The sequence below is a fragment of the Asparagus officinalis genome, chromosome 7 (genome assembly GCF_001876935.1).
Source record: "Asparagus officinalis chromosome 7, Aspof.V1, whole genome shotgun sequence".
NCBI classification, from domain to species: Eukaryota; Viridiplantae; Streptophyta; class Magnoliopsida; order Asparagales; family Asparagaceae; genus Asparagus; species Asparagus officinalis.
The window spans coordinates 48,007,842-48,022,856 of NC_033800.1; the positions used below are offsets into that span (position 1 = coordinate 48,007,842).

The following is a 15,015-nucleotide window of genomic DNA, read 5'->3' on the forward strand; positions in this document are numbered from 1 at the left end:
AAAAGCTTACCAAGCCAATCAAAGACAGAGGTGATGTTCTCTATATAAAGCACCCCAAATGCTCAGATACATATCATCCCTTCAGCTGCTAATATATAATCAAGCAGTGAGAAAAATAGAGAGGCTAAGAGGGTGAGAGAACTCTGTGAAAAAAAAAAATCCAAGAGAGAAAATTGAGAGCAATTTTTCAGAGTGATTGTAATATTTCTTCCATTAGTAAAAAAAAAATCCAAGAGAGAAAATTGAGAGCAATTTTTCAGAGTGATTGTAATATTTCTTCCATTAGTGAAAGATCTGCAGCAGCCCGTGGACGTAGGCAATTTTGTGCCGAACCACGTAAATCTTGCGTGTCCCCTAATTTTGAGCATTTTATTTTTCGCTTCTCTCTCAAATCTGGCACTAGGGGAATCCGAGTAATTTCCCAACATTGCAGTCATTGATGCTTGTTACATCCTTGAACCCTGTAAGTTCTTTAGTCATTATCTATTTCCCTGTACAGTATTTATATTCGATCATGTTATTTGCAACCATCAATTGCTAAAACAGAAAATTGGGTACGATAAGGCTGCAGCTGTCGCAAAGAATGCACATAAAGAAGGGACAACCCTGAAGGTAAGCTGGTAAGGATGATTCACAATTTTCATAATGTTTCTTGGACATCTGATATATTCTTGTATAATTACTATTTTGCCTTCAGCATTGCATTCTTACTTGAAAATACCTGTATACTTCCCAAAAAGACTTGTTGGAAAAAAGGCAACCTGTCCCTACTGTTTATGTAGCTATAAGGGAAAGCGTTAGATAAAGGTTAAAGATGGTAAATTGTCCAGTGTGAATTCTCCCAAAATGTGTAACGAAAAGGCAGGGTATGATCAACTTTAACGCAAGGCATAAATATATAACTGATCATCATATATTACTATATAATATATATATATATATATATAACTTATTATATATATATATACTATATAATATATTATAATATATATGATATATAATATTATATAATTCTTTTTTTGGCCATTGGTATATTGATGGTAATTAGAAAACATGATCCGAAGTAAGTACTTTGCTGATGAAAGAAAGTATTAGTTAAGTGGAACTAGGGTAGCAGAATAAGTTTATAATTATGAATGTGGAGAAGCTCGTGGAATCTGAAGGATCCAGTATGAGTAGTAATATAAATAATCAGAAAGGATTAATAAATTTTCAGTGAATCTCTGATGCCCCCCCCAAAAAAAAAAAAACATTGTCACTAAAAGTCATTGTCTGTTCTTTGTTTCCTCATAGTAATCCGAAACTCATTAATAGAACCAGCAAAAAGAAGAATCATTTCATTTATTTAGCAGCTCTTTTAAGATGTGAGTGAATTGTACTATTTCATAAAGAACATCTCATCGAGTAAAGCTGTTATAAACTTAAGCAAAGTGTGGACTCTGTTCATTAACTTTATTTACTTTGAGATGCGTGCTGATGCGTTGTGGGTATTGAGAAAACAGAAAAGATAATCTTGATGCGTATCCTACATCAACACGCATCTCAAAGCAAATCCAAGGGATATATAAGTCAGTGGACAAAGCCCTTTTTCCCTTGAGCAAATCCAAGAGATATAGAATTAGTGGACAAAGCCCTCGGTCCCCTTAAGTTTACAAAAGCTTTCATAACATGCACATAAAGAGAGGGAATAAGGAGTATTGTATGACATTCGAGGGATTCTCTCATTTGCAGTGATATGGCTGAATCTTAGCCCGAGTGTTGTGGGTAATAAAGAAAGAAACCTCCTGTTTCTATTTGGTTGAGATTCAACCACATTACTATATGTATGAGAGACTCCCCTCATATGCTATATTATACCTATTATTCTCATGTGTATGCATGCTTCAGATCCAGATGAACATGAAATTAAATCCCTATGATTTGAATTATGCCTTGAGTTTCTTTTAAATCTAACATCTACGGACTTTAGTATGAGATCTTGAAAACCTGACTATTTGGCAGTTACTATTGGAAAACCAAGAAAAGTAATGGATTACACAAACATATGTTTGTCCCTATACCTATAGTCAGAAAAATGGTTGTCCCTAAAACAGAAACAAAACAAAACAGAATAAGTGCTCTGAAACTCATTGTCTCTACAGGATCTTTTCTTGTACACCCAAATTGTTAAACCTAGGGTGATTTTCACTTAACTCCCTGAAACCGTGACGCTTTGCACATAACCCTCTTGAACTTTGTTTATCCTATTTATCCCCCAGATTGTATTACTTAACACCCCAAAATAACACTATGAACTTTGATGAGCCATGTGACATGATAGCAAAGTACGAGTACCTCTCAGTTTATTAAAATTTACCTCTATCTTTTTTTGGTGGGATATATTTCAAAAAAGTCATTTTGGTCATTTCACTATTAACAGTAACTACATCAGGGGTGTATGTTGTAAAACCTTCAAACTTTATTTAATTTTTTATTATTTTTTTGTGGGTGGCCTAGGTAGGGGCTGGGGTTAAGTGAGACAGTCCAAAGTTCAGGGAGTTTAATTGAATAAATAAAGTTTTGCAGGGGTTACGTGCAAAACTCCCCAAAGTTCATGGGGTCTAAGTGTCCTTTAAGCTATGCATCAAGCAGGGATATCATGCATGTCAAAGGAAATTAATTCCTCTGGAAGGGAAGCTGACATGCATTCCCAATTGCTTGGCTTTTAATACTTATTTGTAATGGAAAAATGGTGTTTAATGAGATGACTGCTACAAGTGGATTTCCATCCAACATCGTGCATATACTTTATTTTGTAAAGTCTAAATCTGAGGGATTCAGCATAATATGTGTGTATATTGTAAAACGTAAATTGTCAAATGTTGTCTTTCAGAGCCTTACCATACACTTGCTAGATAGAAGTAAAGATGATGGTAACACCTCATTCTTTGTTATATTGTTCATGTTTGATAGTCTTGCATTTTTATATCTATATAATATATAAAGCACGGGGGGTTCCACTTTTTTTCACTGCTGAAGTTATGTTATATAAAGGTTATACTAGCTGTTATTGGATCTACATTATTTCTGTGGCCCTGGCTGCTTCTTTTTGGTAACTATTTGATTTTCTGAAATCCTTGTGTTCTGTGGATTACACAGTTACACTAATAAGTTAATTAATTAATTTAATTATTACATCACCATGATTCAATAGTTGCATACTTGCATTTTTTTCGCCAGGGTATAACATAAGTGTTAGATCTGCTCCATGTGCTGACGCTACAATCTAAATGCCAGCAGTTAGGATCAAAGATCACTCCTGATAGCTAATAGATTTCTCAAATTGTCTAAAACCAATATTTTGTTCGCTAAATGATTCATAAATATTTTAGAAAATTTGTCAAAGCAACAGCTGACTATAGGTTTTAATTGGTAACTTTACTTCAAACATTTATTTATTTATATCAGTAAGTATTATTTGCAGAAACTTATAAAAAGTGACATGAGTAGCATGTTTGACTCATGGAATTGGTACTTTCTATATTTGCATGGTCAGTCCAAATCTAAATTTTGAAACAAGGGCATTATTGACAAAATGCATTTAGCTAAGCAGTTTATTGGTCTGAGGATATCCTTCAATGGCTTAGGCTCTTAAGTCTTTGATTTGTGTTGGGAGGGTATTTTGCTACACTGTGGATTGAAGGAAAGCCCTCTACCATATTTTGCTGACTAGATGTCAAGACATGTATTTCTTGTAGGACCATGTTTACAATATGATTGAAGGAAAGCCCTCTACCATGTGGATTTATTGTAGGGCCATGTTTACAATATGATTTTTTGGGGGCAAATATCAGAACATGCAATCAAGGAAACATGTTGGCCGACATGTCCGACATGTCGGTTTGAGGGCTTGAGCAGCATGACATGGGCGTTTTCAACTCGTATGTTGGTTTTCAGGGCTAAATCAAAAATATCAGGGTCATATCAGGCATATCGGGCGATTTTTCAGCTTTGAAAAATCGGTCGATATGTCCTTTTTTTAGATATGTTTTTTGTTATCGGGTTTAGGTTTAGTGATAAAAACCCAACCTCATTTGACCCGTTCTCATGTTTAAGGGTTTCTTATGAACCCGATAGAAAGAAAAGAGAAAAATTAGGGCTACAACGGGCTTGGGAACCCATCGCTCCTTTCGTGAATGACGACACCCTTCCCCCACCTCGATCTCAGCTCCTCGTCGTCCATCTCCCGTTGCGCCCTAAAATCCGAACCCCAACCGAACCCGAGGACGGTAGGGTATCCCACCATCGGGATAAAGGGAAGAGGGTGGTCGGTGACTCATCCGAATGATCCCAAGCAGATGAAGAAGAAGAAGAAGAGCCCCGACACTGTCTCCCTGCGACGTCGGAATCCCGCCGCTAGAATTATAAAGTATGCTTATATTGAATTTAGGAATGCTTGGATTACATTTAGGATATGATATTATACTTATGTGCACTACCCGATATGGTAATCCAATATTTAGTCTATGTCCCTCGATATATCTCTGATTTTCGCTAATCGATATGGATTTCAGCCGTCCGACATGAACCCGACATTCAACATTTAAAACCTTGCATGCACCCCCCCCACCCACACACACACACACACCCACAAAAAAAACACACAAACAAACAAAAACACACCCACACGCACATGCACTGGATGATTAGCAGAAAGCCCCCTTAACTTTTAAAATATCAGAAAAAACCCTGTTAAGTATAGGGATTATCACGAAACCCCGTTTAACTTTCAGATTTTGTAATTAGGGGGGTTTCTGATAAAATATCAAAGTTAAAGGAGTTTTTCTAATAACCTCTAAACTTAAGGGGGGTTATCTGTTATTTTGAAAGTTAAGGGGGGTTTTCTGATAGTTGTCTATAGTTAAGGGTTTTTTAATGATATTTAGCCTTTTTTAACTTTCACTTGCAATACTTATGGTATTAATATCACATTTTACGTCAAATTTTTGTTGTTTTATGTAGGAAAAATAACCAGATTGTTTTTTTTAATGTACAAAACATAACCATTTTGGTATTAATTTTGATATTCGTGCCATAATATCGCCCGTGAAAGAAAAAATTCATATTGTAATCAGTATCATATTAAAAATGCCAATTTGGTAATTTTGCCTTTATAATGTGTGATATGGAGCTTCTGCCCTTCACTAACGTCAGTAGCGTGCCATGAGAGTAGTTTTCGTTGTGAAAATTTCCTTATATATGATATTGAATTGTGCCAAGGCCCAAGACTTAGAAAAGGTTGCGTTCTTGATTACCTGCGATATTAAGCTTATACATTTTTGTGTTGACGTTTAGAAAAAAAAATTATTTCTGCAGGAGGCTGCATTGAAGCTTGGAGTCCTTACCGCGGAAGAACTAGAGGAGCTTGTGGTACCACAGAAAATGATTGGTCCATCTGACTAATAACTCAATTGGGAAATATATGGAAATTATTGTTGAAAATAATAAATAAATGATGGCTAGTTTGCACTTTTAAACTCATAGCTGAATTCAAGGTCCCGGCTGAGCAAGAGGCGTGCTAATAATAAAGCCTCCATTTTGTTTTGGTTTGTAATTATCTTATAATCATTTCTCTAAACTATTTTTTGGCCCTGTAAAGGCTACTGTATTTTGACGCTGTTCTATGAGAGGCAAGTTGGCGTTCCAACGGCGAGTCTATTTTGACTGGGAAATTTTATTATTCCATGGAGGGTGTCATGCTCGAATTTTTCTCTCATGTTTTCTTGCTTATGCTTTTCTAGTTTCTCAGAGAAATCTCTCTTTCCTAACGAACTGTTATCTGCGCCTCGATATGCTCTTTTGCTCTGTAGACTGTTTCGTTATCTCGAATGTTTGGAGGAGTTAGGATCCTGTTATTTCTTTTTGCACCGGTCAAAATGACACTGGCATCGAGAACTACTGTTGACGTGTGTGGAGCTGTGAATTTTTTATGTTAAGGAACTGTTATGGGAAAATATTCAAATATCAAAATAAATTGTATTTGGCGATTAAACTATAGAAAGAAGGAAAATTTTCCCTTCTTCCTAACTTCTCTACTAAATTCTATAGAACTTTTTAGTTTTTCGAAATCTAGCCATTGGTTTAATTTCTACTAAGTAACCCAAACAAAACTAATAACTGCTGTTTTTTCTGGTTTGGCCCTTGCCTTCAACCAAATAAAGAAAAATAAAAATTCATGTCACTACAAAAACCAATAAAAGCTCAAATCTAATCTAATATAAGTAAAAGGCAAGAAGCAAGGATATTTGAATAGAACAAATTTTTGAAATAAACCTATTTTATTTTTTATTTAAAAAATCGACCCAGTGCCTTTTTATTTATCAAAAACGACCCATTTCGGGCCACGTCAGTAGTGTGGCCGTGAAATGGGTCGGTTTTTTTTTAATTGGCGTCGCTAAATAGTCGGGGTTGGCAACCCCGACTATTTAGTTATGTCGGGGTTGCTAACCCCGACTATTTAGCACAGGTACAAGCTAAAATAGTCGGGTTTTCTAACCCCGACTAATTTAGGGCCCTATCTAATTGGGTCGAATTTTTTATTTAAAACATTGATCGGGGTTGGAAACCCCGACCATTTCAAAAGCCCATTACGAAATGGTCGGGGTTCCCAAACCCGACCATATGGCAGAGAGTCTGGCCCAGTCGCAGCTGATGAAAATGGCTAAAGACAATAGTCGAGGTTCTGAACCCCGACTATTTGTCAACTGGGCCCGCCGCCTATATAAAGGTCACCGCTTCATCTCTCTCATTCCCACTCGTTTCCAGCCGCTGCTCTCTCTCATTTCCGTCGTTCTCCTCCTCCCATACTTCGTTTGAGCCACCAATTGGGGATTTCAACACAATTTTTCATCGGAATTTCATCTTAGAAGACCTACCAGATAATTTCTCTAGATTTTCTCCTATTTTAACATGTAGAAAATATAGGGTTTTTTTCTCAATAACGAATTTCTAATTTCTCTAGATTTTCTCCTATTTTAACATGTAGAAAATATAGGGTTTTTTTCTCAATAACGAATTTCTAGGGTTTGAACTCTATTTGTAGTGGTAACATGTAGAAAATATAGGGTTTTTTTCTCAATAACGAATTTCTAGGGTTTGAACTCTATTTGTAGTGCTTTAATTAGACTATTTATTCTTATTGTAGTTAAAATTAAACCTTTGGGGCATAAAATACTCAATTTTAGGGTTTAGGATTTGGGGGTCAATTTTAGGGTTTTGGATTTGGGGGTTTACGGTTATAATTGGGGTTTAGAGTTGTAATTGGGGTTTAGAGTTGTAATTGATAATATTTTTTAAATTTATTGTATTTAAATGATATAATTTTGTTTTGTATAGGTTGAACAATATGATTTTTATTGCTTGCTCTTATGGTGGAACGATTAATTATGGAATGAGTAATATGCCAATGTACGTCGGAGGGGTGACAATACTGTTAATGATATCAGAATCATATAGTTACATTGATTTGGTTAATGAATTGCATCGAGTTACGACAATTGACCCACGAGAGTATCGACTAAAAATAATATGCAATTTAATGAATTGCATCGAGTTACGACAATTGACCCACGAGAGTATCGACTAAAAATAATATGCAATTGGCCGATAACTTATGATAGAACGTCCGCAGTTGAGATCTCAAACGATCATTTGATGAGTACTTCGTTTAATTTTTGAGCAAGTCACAACCAACGGTAGAATTGTTTATTGAAACGATGCCACATAGTACAAGCCAAATATTCAACCCTCCAGGAGAATTCTCACGCATGTTAGATTTGGGAGTTGAGTCTGAAGGCTTTCTTTCTTTTTCGAGTGAAATGCAACGGACTCAATTTCAATATCACAGTGGTGCACCTTCATATGAAGAGGATGAAAGAAGTGACGCCTCTGATAGTGAAGATGAAGATAATGCACCAATCGACAGCATGCAATTTGTGGGTGAAGATGATGAAGAGAATCCGGATTGGCCAGATGTATGTAGAGAAGAGCCGGATGTATGGCATGCTCGCGTCCCGATCATATGTTTTGAGATTGTCGAGATGCACGTGCCCGACGGTGTGCTCCGACAATTTGGGCTACAACAAGATATCCCAAACTATGTGGAGATAATAGAGAGAAATCCCAGAAAAGGTGCACATCGTCAAGATTGGGAACATATTCACGGTGCTTACATCGGGAGGTGGGATTACAGGGAAGAACAGTTGGTGATGGAGAGGGCCAACGCACCTGACCTAGGTGTGTATTTGTGATGGTATTGGGGGATTACTCGCCGGTGGATATTTCAGGAGAACAAAACCTCTAAGGAGTACATACCAAGAGGCCCTGTTGAGAGAGAGTTGATAAGTGTATAAGCAAAATATACAGTTATCTTGTGAGTTTTATTTTATTATCATCCAAATCATAATAGCTTTCTCGGGGTTTTTATCTTATAGGTACAATAGCTCAAAGAACTTTCTACTATGGCACATGATGCAATCCGAACGACTACGGATCCAGGACCGAGGAACACGTTCATTCGCATGATCAAAAAGATTCGATCCACTCTGTAAAGGATGCGTAATGCAAGATGTGATGGACGTGAGGAGTGACCAATTGAGTACGGTCGTCGACGGTTCGGAGGACACACGGGGGCAGGCTCAAGCGGTGCACATGATGAAGCTGGCGGCTCACAGCAGGCCCAAGCCGGATGTTCACAGTCGGTTCGAGTCGATGAGGATGCCATGCACTCCCAACTTCACACACAACCGGACGAGGAACTCATCCAAGCTCACGTCGAAGGTGAACGTGTCAGGGAGAGGGGGAGGGGGAGGGAGAGGAAAGGGAGTTGTATTCGATTGAAACATAATATTATGTATCTGATTGAGTATTGATAGGATGTTTGCGTTTGAAACTAAATATTATGTATTCGATTGAGTATGGATTTTCAGTTGAGATGTTTGATAGGATGTTTGCGTTTTGAAACTAAATATTATGTGAATTGCATGGTATGTATCCGATTGATTATGGATTTTCAGTTGAGATTATTGATTGGTATGTGTATTATTGTGATTGTGATTTCATTGTGGATTGATATGTAATAGCAGGAGTTTGAATTTCCAGCTGAAAGTGAGCTAAAAGTGAGTCTGCCAAATGGTCGGGGTTGGGAACCCCGACTATTTTGTGCACGCACACAAAACGATCGGGGTTCCCAAACCCAACCATTTTGTCGCAGGGTAATTCTCCTCTGCTAAATGGTCGGGAGTTCCAACCCCGACCGTTTTTAGCTCCATTCGGTGACTGGACCAGAGATCTCTGCCAAATGGTCGGGTTTGGGAACCCCGACGAATTAGACAGGGCACTAAACTAGTCGGGTTTGGCAACCCCGACTAATTTAGCTTGTGCATAACTAAATAGTCGGGGTTGCCAACCCCGACTATTTAGCGGCGCCAATTAAAAAAAATGACCCATTTCGCGGCCACGCTGCTGACATGGCCCGAAATAGGTCGGTTTTGATAAATAAAAAGGAACTGGGTCGATTTTTTTAATAAAAAAATAGAATAGGTTTATTTTGAAAATTTGTTCTATTTGAATATAGGTTGGGAATATAATAATTTTTAGCAATCTAGGGTTTGATATTGTAGGCATCGAAAATTGCCTATAGGTCTCTACGAACAGCTCAGTGTTAAGGAATGACGATGAACGTCACTATCTGGTTCACAGGAGTTCGATTGACGTCGGTGAACGCTTGAAGTGAATCGATGAACTACGTGAGCCGACAGAATTTTGGAATAACGAAGGTACGGGCTAATCGAGAGCCCCGCGGTGTTTACAAAAGGAACAACGCCCTTCGTGTCTCATTCATTCAACAGATAATCCAACCATTGGAGCTGATAGAACTCCTTGTCGGCTTTCCAACGCATTTGGAATCACTCAGATCCGGGTTCAGACAAAGATATTACAGTGAAAACAGTCAAACGGGCATTGAAAACGTCTCAGAGCTGAACCGAGGCATCTACGGTGTCTCGGCCAAGTCAAGACACCCCAAGGGTGTCTCGGCTAAGCCAAGACACCCCAAGGGTGTCTCGGTTTAGCCGAGACACCCCAAGGGTGTCTCGGCCAGGCCAAGACACCCCTAGGGTGTCTCAGCGCGGATTTGACCCCTTTGAGTGGTTTTAACCGCTCCGCAACCCCTCATGCCTATAAATACAAGCCTTAGGCCTCATTTTTTCAGATCTGGAGTTTTGGAGAATTGGCGAAGCCCTGCCGGAGTGAAGAGTGATCGAGCACTTCAACACAAGAGAGTTTCTTCGTCAGATCTACATCACCCGTACCCGATCCTTAGTATTATCCCGTTGTGGTAATACTAAGAAGAGCAAATATCTCACTTTTATCGAGATAGGCGCTTCAAGTTTCTAGATCTCTTCGCGGATCGACGAAGCTCTGGATCAGATCTGATTGCCAGGTAGTCCACGGATATCGACATCCCCGTCACAGGCTAAAGACACACGCAAGCAAGAGACGACGAACGGATCTTGTGTTTACTTTTCAAGAAAGTTGTAATTTTTATTTCTTTGTTGTTTGAATTCATTTGTAACGTTTGAAGTTTTAATGAAATCAATGATGAAGGCAACTTTCGACGAAAACAAACTGACGACCACAGTGGGAGCCAACGGCCTCGCTGCCGAGGCCGTCGTGACGCAACCGGCCTTCAAGATCCGGGTGAACGAAGAGATCGAATACGAGTTCGATCAACAGAAGTTTGAAGAGTACCTCTCTTCCTCCTCCTCCAGATCCGCCTCTCCAAACAGGCGCAGGAAGATTTCATCTTCCAAGAGTGCTCGTGGGCCCTCAGGATCGAAGATCCAAGATCCCCTCGCCGCCGTTGCACTTACTCACCGCGACGCTCCAATGGCGTCTAACGTGGTGGAAGCTGCAGATCCAGATCTCCCTTCCGCTGTGAAGTCAACTACTGAAGGTGTTCCAACCTTGTCAAAGAGGGCGCGCCAAAGACGGCGCCAACGCCTTGCGCGACAGTTGGCCAAGGCCGTAGAATCGATGGACGGGATCCGCTACAATGAGGATCTAAAGTCCAGACAGCGCCAGGTGCAACAACGGTGAACAACCAACTCCTCCTCTAAAGTGGAGACAAATGAATGGGTCCGCGTCAAGAGGACTCGCTCAACCCTCGAGGAGCGAATCAAGAAACGCCGCGCATTGCTTACGCATGCCCGAGTCCTTCTGCAAAAAGCAGAAGAGATGCAGAAAGAAGAGACGGTCAAGAAGCCGTCAAAACACAAGCAGATGTGGGTGCCAAAGGCAAAACCGGCGCCAAAGGCAAAAGTGGACGGAATTGCCGTCCAACCTTCATCAAATCCAGGTCCCGTTTTCCTTGCCCCCGCACCTCCGGCGGAGCCAGGTAAGAACGTGGGTCTTTCTAGATCCAAGGTACCTTTGAAAGGTCGTCTCGGTCCTTTACCGGAAAACCGAGGTAAAGCACCTGTCAAGGAGCGATTGGGACCGTTGAAAGGTCCCCAAACAACAAACCAGACTGGGGGTCGTGCTAATCCCCCCAAGAAAGATAACAAAGGGAAAGCCCCTGTTACCGACCGCATTGGATTGCGTGTCGAAGTTCAAGAGCCCGTTAAGTTTTCACGCTCGCAAAAGCGTAGACTTGAACGAGCGACTTTTGAAAACGCTAATAAAGCGTCATATCCCCAGAGGGAAACACATTCGTCTGATGATGATGGTGTTATACCTGGGGAGTCATGCCAACACTCTGTGGGTTGCTCCAGTTATCAAACTGACGAGTTGTACTATAGAGCTGGGGGTGCGGGTAAGTCTCGAAAGAGAGATGCTCGAGACACGGAATCTCACTGTCCGTGTGCTAACATAATCAAGGCGGTACTGTCAGAATGCTACTGTACTAAAGCCCCAAGGAGAGTTTCGGTGTTCGAGAGAATTTCCACCGGAACGTCCGAGACCAAGCCAAGGCGTTTCCGTAGGAAGAAGCCTGTCCGCCAAGAGGACCGGCAGAGGGAAATCGACACGACACTCTAGCTCAGATCAACTTGCCGAAGCATCCCAACGCATGACTCGATTGCGGTCAGGGATCAATAGGCGAAAGAATTACCAAAGGATGCAAAAGGGACTTCCTTTGGAAGAGGAGGTGTCAGATGCCGATTCAGACTCCTGCTCAGCTATAGCATACGATGACACGGCATCTAGTGCGGGGCAACCCTACGAGTCGCTTATGATCAGTGCCGAACAAGTAACCAAGATGCTTGAAGATGCCCTGACTAAGCAGAAGGAAGCTTTCAAGTTCGAGATAGAGATGGCCATGCAGCAGATGAGAGAGATGCATGACCAGCAAATCGCGGCACTGACAACTCACCAAGGAGAACCCAGTCGTCGCAATAATCCGAATCAAGAGGAGAATGAACGGGAAGAGGATAATGCCAACATGAACATCCCTCCCGTCAACAACAATAATGGAGGTGGTCCCTCGGATGATAATGCGAAAGAGGATCATGTTACCTCTCCCCGAAATCACTCGAAGACAGATACAAGTGAAGATATGAAAATGAAGGACTTGGAGAGCAAAATCAACGCGTTGATGAATGCTCAAGAAGTGAAGAGGTCCGGCATACCATGTCCATACCCAAGGGAGTGGGAATCAATTCCATATCCGACAAAGTTCAATTTAATCAACTTTACGTCGTTTGATGAAAAGGGTTCCCCTACCCAACACTTAATATATTTTAAGTCCCACTTAGGAATAATCTCCGGGAATGAACCCTTAATGGTGCGGTCATTCGTTGGCACTCTTCGCGGAGCGGCCTTCGATTGGTATCGTCGCCTCAAGCCGGGGAGTATCAGCAGTTGGGACGACATGGAAGATATGTTTCTGACAAACTTCTTCGACGACGACACCGAGGTCTCAATCGGCACTCTATTTGATGAGAAGCAGAAGAATGGTGAGACAGTTGAAAACTTCGTGAAGAGATTCCGAAATAAAGCAATGAATTGCAGGGATCCGGTCAGCGAGGATTTCATCCTCGAGACTTGTCACAATAATCTTTCGTTGGACATCCTCGAAGCTATGGGAATGGCACCGCCAAAGACCTGGAAGGATCTGAAGGTGCGAGGAGAACGAGCCGAACGATTCCTTAAAAGGAAGAAGGCGGAAAGGGGTCAAATAGCAAATAATGCTCCACAACAGAACTTTGTCCCTAAGGGTAAGGGAAAAGCACAAGCGCATGCTGTGGACGCAAACCAAACATTCGAGGTGCAAGCACAACCGCAACAGCAGCAACAAAAGCCGCCTCAACAATTAAGGTGGCAACAGCAGCACCAGAAGCCAAAGGCCTCGGAGCCAAAGTTCCCAAAAGTCTATTCGTTCAAAGAGGATGAAGTTCCAGGTATATTCAAGTACCTCATTGAGAATAACAAGATCAAGTTACCTCCAGTCCAGGATCAGGAAGATGCTAAGAGAATCAATGATCCAAAATACTGCGCATTCCATAGAGCGGTGCACCATCCTACCAAGGCGTGCTATGCCCTTAAAGATAAGATCCAGGCTCTAATCGACGTCGGGGTCATTACCATGAAGCAGCCAAAGGAGAAGAAAGTGGGTGCGAACGCAGTATCGATTAGTTTCGGTTCTATTCCCTTGAACTGGTTTCAGCATGAGCCAGTAATAAATGCAGCAGTGAAGACCGTGAACGATGATCCTCACAAACAGCGCCAGAAAGGACTTGTACCGCACACAGCCCCGAATGGTGAGATTCTTTGGGTTCATCCAGATTTGATTGGAGATGAACAATGGTCTGGAGCCTCTTCCAAGAAAAGGTCAAAAGGAAAAGGTAAGTCTTGTTATGGAGCTTTCGCTATTCCAGGAGAAGACGACGAGAAAATTCCAGCCTTCCCGCTTTCTGAAGATGAACATGAGACCTTTGTAACACGGAGCGGGAATGAATATCACTACAAATATCCAGATAAGCCGTCTTCTGGAGAACCGGAGCCATCAGTTCAACACTGTAATCTCGCGGCACACCATTTTCCTTGCATCTCTTTTACCAAAGAAGACATGCAGACGAAGAACTCAAAGCATGATCGGCCTTTGTATTTCACTGGGCACATTGGCTCCAGCATGGTCAACCGGATCCAAGTTGATCCGGGCTCTGCTGTTAGCATCATGCCATTCCGACTGATGCATCATCTCGGAATTCCGACTAGCAAGCTAGCGTCCACGGGCACTACGATCTACGGATTCAACACCAGCGGGTCCAGACCCTTGGGGAAGATTCGAATCAAATGCCAGATCGGGGATTTAAAATCAAAAGTTACCTGTTATGTGATTGACGCAGAAACGTCCTATAACTTACTGTTGGGTCGACCTTGGATCCATGGCAATCTTATAGTCCCGTCAACTCTTCATCAGTGCCTCAAGTATGTGGACACAAATAATGAAGTCAAGACGGTGGTCGCGGATAAGCAACCATTTAAGGGATTAGAGAACTATTTCACTGATTCCCTTCTATACGGCGCCGAATCCGATACTGAACCATCGGCCCAAGGAACAGACAGCGAGCTGATACCGAAGCTGGGTTTGATTATGATGGCGGTTTTGTACTTAATGACATTGTACCCATTGTAATCAATCTTGACGATGATGAATCATCGGAAAGTAGTTGTAATTGGCAACTTGCCGAAGAACTATCAATAAACGATGATTTAGAGTACTCTATGTGTCTGGATAACATTACTAAAGAATTGTATGATAACCCTGAATATTATATGCCACTTCAATCATTTTGTATGACGAAAAAACAGGTACAAGATCCATGCGGAGAAACACTTGTCATCCCCGCGGGAACAAGGGGTGGAAAAGAAGTCGTCTACGGCAAAGGAAAAGAAGCTCCGATACCCGATCACTTCTTAGAAGAGGAAGATGATGATGATAAACCTGCTCCTCACTTATTTAGGTATGACGCAAAA

The 15,015-nt window shown here is 41.1% G+C and overlaps 1 long non-coding RNA gene across 1 annotated transcript; it reads left to right on the forward strand.

The window, feature by feature from the left end:
* On the forward strand, positions 235 to 5,738 carry LOC109846678. The gene is made up of 3 exons (XR_002248572.1): positions 235 to 463; positions 547 to 620; positions 5,356 to 5,738. It is a non-coding gene; the product is annotated as an uncharacterized LOC109846678 (long non-coding RNA).